General features: G+C 41.6%; 1 pseudogene; it reads right to left on the bottom strand.

Annotated features, from left to right (window-relative positions):
- Window positions 1-678: 678 nt before the first annotated feature.
- On the bottom strand, window positions 679-1,921 carry LOC144761564 (apoptosis-enhancing nuclease pseudogene; annotated as a pseudogene).
- Between the last annotated feature and the right edge of the window lie 2,489 nt (window positions 1,922-4,410).

Raw genomic sequence — 4,410 nt, 5'->3', positions numbered from 1 at the left:
CTTGTTTAAGAGACTTTTGTGATTCGAGCACTCGTCTCTCGCTCTCCCTTTATTTCTACTATTATTCGGAAAGAAAAAGCTAATTTACATTTTCTGATGAAATACAGCACTTTATGTGTAAACATAGAAAAATGCATAAGATTTTGGGTATTTATATAAAATAAATAGAATTAATATTATTAAATTATACTTTAGGGAAGGTATGGGCATATAGGAAATCACAAGCAGTATGTATTTGCTTATATACAAGTAAAACCGAGCCTACCCGTTTGAAAGCAATGCACTCACAAATTACAGAAAATGTATACATGCAAAAGAGGAATTCAGTAAAATACAAATATGTAATACTAATGCCCAAAACATACAAAACACCATGCCCTTTGTGTACAATGTGTTTCATTAAAGTAACTGACATAAGGTTGTTTAAAAAGGTTCAAAATTAGAGAACTTTTACCCTATCGTTCAGCAGACATAAGGCAAGCGCTGTAAGCAGTAACCCATTTAACAAAGGGGAATTCTTTGGTAAGAGAGTAGCAGCATTTCTTTGGGTTAGTGGTTACAGCGGAAGAGCCACGCAGGTTTTGAAAGAACTCCATAATACGGTAACTGGTTTGTGTCCACAATTAAAATAAGCTGGAACGTCGCAACTAAAGTCTTCCACCTTTTCATGCCTACTCTTTAGGTGCAGTTTTCATTGAACTCTTCTGGCCAGTACTTGTCGTCCATGAACTGTTCACTATCCGAGGCATCTCCTGTTGTCTGGAAAGGGGGATTGGGCCACAGACTCGCACTGAGCTCTTGTTCCCACTGATCTTGCACAAGCCGGTATAGCTCCATCGTAGTGAAAGCATCTTCTACTGAAGAATGCCCCTGTCCACCAAGCTGAATTTGCTTGTGGAGGAGTTGCCAGGCTAGTGTCTTCAGGGAAAGTGTAGCATTTTCAGGAAAACCAGCTTTCTTGTTCAGCAAAGAAATCTTACTGGTGTCCCTAGTCTGTTCCCACGGAGGGAAGTATTGCAAAACCTGGAAATCATGATGGACTGCATGACCTATCACAAGCTTGTCTTTCAGGATTGCTATGATCTCTTTCTGTGTAACTTTAAAGGGAATGGCGCCTTTCAAATGGTGCCGTGTAATGCCACTCCAGCGTGTTCTGTAGTCAAAAACTGGTAGCTCTGGATTTATATATTTGTCATATATGACATCACCTACATAGTTTACTCCACTGCATCGTGCCAGTTCACTAACTTTACCCCCTGGGCCAGTGCCAACCATCTCCCAGCCAATTGCTACGCACTTTCCTGGTGACATTCAAAGTGGGCATGGAGAAGTAGGCCTGCTGGGAACTGAGCTGCTTGGCATAGAGGACCCACTATCATGTTCATGTATAGATGGGCCCTGCACATCTGGTCTATTACAAGAGACAGGCAGAGAATCAGACAAAGTCTTCTTGAATTTGTTAAGCTTCAGATGGAGCTTATCATCAAACAAATTGGATGATCTGGAAACATTAGGACGCTGACAGTTAGACTGACTGCACCAGCTCTGTTGCTCCATTGTGACAGATCTGCTGATCTTTGCTACAAGTACAGACTGAATGATTCCTTCAAATTCCTTTTTTAGCTTTGGCTGGCTACTTTGTTCCAAAAGAGCTCTGCGACCCAAAACTCGTAGATGTTTTCGAGTCTTCCTTTTTTTCCTTTTTGGACTAGTACTAATATCCGGAAGTATCATGTTGGCTCCTTCATAGGATTTCTGTAATAATGAAGGGCTACAACAACGCCCATTCAAGCGTTTGGAAGGTCCTTCCTTTTCCAACTTGCAACCCCCAGACGTCCTACGTGGCTGCATGGTCCTGAACTCCGATGACATCTTACTGACGACAGAATCTGATCGCATTCCAAAAACCGTTTTCTCTGACCACACAAGTATCTTCCTCTGCCTCTGCCTAATATTATTCAATTTCATGGGATACAGTGCTTAATTTCTTCCATTGTTTGCTGCTGCTCGGTACCAGGACCTATCTTTGATAATCTACCACATGATGTTGTTTATTTATTTTTGATATGAGCACAAAAGTTGCGTGTTTAACAATTCTCTATGCAATAAAAATTAGTATTATCAGGATGCAGGCCATTCTTACAGTTTTAGGTGGCCTAGGAGAGTCCAAATGTTCACACTGTTAGAATTGTTATGGTTAGTAGATGTATTTCTTACTAGCATCGCAGGCATAGGCAATGGGTGGTGTAAGTTGCAGTGTCCTACTGGCGAGGGCCCTGACGCTTACTTTTTTAGCAAATTAAGAATGGTGTAATCAAATGGCATGGTGCAGAATCTTGCCATGAGCTGCAATAGTACATGTGAGTAATTGATGAAAATAACAAACTTCCATTTGGGAACCAGTCATGCATTTAGAATTTAAAGTTGGAATTTCTTGTCTTTCATTTTTGGATTTTTTTTATGAAAGTTATAAGCGTTTGCTTTAGCAAAACAAAAAGATGTATGTGAAACAAAAATGGGTGGTTTTGTTTTATAAACTGACCAGCTGATGTTTAAAAACAAGCTAATTGTATATCCATATATATATTTTGTGGGCCGATACTAGAGTGATATTCATAACTTCAGTCAGATGCCATTGTCTGTAATATCTGTGTAAGCTTACTACTGTTTGAACCTGCAAGATCTCTATGACATATAGTCCTACAAAAATAGTCAAGCTCTGTTGTGTACTTTGTGACACTGCAAGATATATGCATTTTTTTATATTTTCTTCCCTACCCCTTTCAAGAAGAGTATCAGATATAATATATAACCAAGAGTCACCGTGAAACGAGCAAGATGTAAAAATGAACACAAGTAAAATACACAAGAGAAGGTACTTGCTATGATAACTAATATGTTATGTGGAATAGCATTTTCGGAACTGCCTGTATTCTCTAGGGGGTTTTCGATAGTTTTAGAGACGTTTGCTGAAAAAACCTTTCTTATGGTGCATCACCTCTTAAGGCTCATGAGGTGGGGGTGGGAGGGGGTCACGCTTCAGTGTTTTAAAGGCACGCTAGTGGAAAAGTCAATGGAGGCCCTTCAGTTTTGGGATGTTTAATACAGTATGTGGGAATGTTGCTTTATCGAGCACCATTTAGCTCCACATTTTCCCGAACTTCCTGCTGGATGTCGGGTTCGGTCATTTTGGTCTCTCCCTTGGTGCAGTTCCAATCAGGCCTTTATGCCCAATTACTTTCAACATTCACCAGCAACCGCTGACCGCATCCTCTCTGGCAAGGTTATGCTTTGAGCTCAGCCACACTACTTGTTGGGGAGAACAACTGTTATTTCAGAGAATCTTTGACCCACATCTGTCCTTGAACATCTGGATTTCGGGTGTTTCAGAAGATCAATTAAAGTCCATGAAGAGCCTCGTGATTAACCATAATGTACCATCACAGGTTAACTTTTGCAAAACCGTTCCTAAACTATAATACTACATTTTGCACCAACATTTGCAATGCCTAACAAGTAAAAAAAAAAAAGAAACATTGCCACCAATTGTACCAGTTGATTGTTCAAATATTTTTACAAACCTGCACCGCAATCTATATGAACAGGATTGGCTCTGGCTCAATAGTACCAGCCTCTAAGTATCCTCTTACTCCTACAGTTCCACTAGTATCCCCATACATAGACTTCTCATTTTCAAAATAAGCGGTAATCATAGAAAATACACAGGGGGATATTCACAGGGAAGTTGCGGAGAGAGGCGTTAACCTTATTGGCTGACCACCTTTCTACGTCTCTTCGGAAATGCAAGGCTGCACCATATTCACAAGGACATGGTGCAGCCTTGCTTTTCCTCCTGCGATGGCGCTAAGGGGCATATTCTCAAGCCCCTTTCGCCACGGGAACGTCATTTTTTTTTACATTCCCGTGGTGATAGGGCCAGAGCCCTTTTCTCAAGGCAGCAGTAACATGCTTAACGTGGCTTAAAACCGTTAAGTGGCTTAATGCTGTCTTGAGAATAGGGCTCCTTTAACGCTAAACTTAGAGTGAAAGGGGACGTGCAGTGGGTGTTGCGGTGGGTGTACCACTGCAAAACCCATTGAGTTTGACGCTACCGCCCATTATCAAGAGCAGCGATAATAGGTGGCAGCACCAAACATAAGACCATGAAAAATCAGGCCTTAATGAGGCTAAAGGAGGAGAAAACCTTTATTTCTCCCCGGTTTTGCTTTTTCCATGTGTGCTACATGTAGCAGCACACATGGAAAAAGCAAACTGGCATTTTCGGTTTGTTAACCCCTTCGCCGCTGGGGTAATTCCCCCGCAGCGAGGAGGGTCGGCGCAGCGGTGCTCATGACGAGCCCAGCCCACTGATTAATCGCAGTGGGCGATCCGCGGCCGTTATGGTGAACC

This window comes from Lissotriton helveticus, chromosome 6 (genome assembly GCF_964261635.1).
Source record: "Lissotriton helveticus chromosome 6, aLisHel1.1, whole genome shotgun sequence".
In the NCBI taxonomy this organism is placed as follows: domain Eukaryota; kingdom Metazoa; phylum Chordata; class Amphibia; order Caudata; family Salamandridae; genus Lissotriton; species Lissotriton helveticus.
This window is presented reverse-complemented; position numbering and strand designations above follow the sequence as displayed.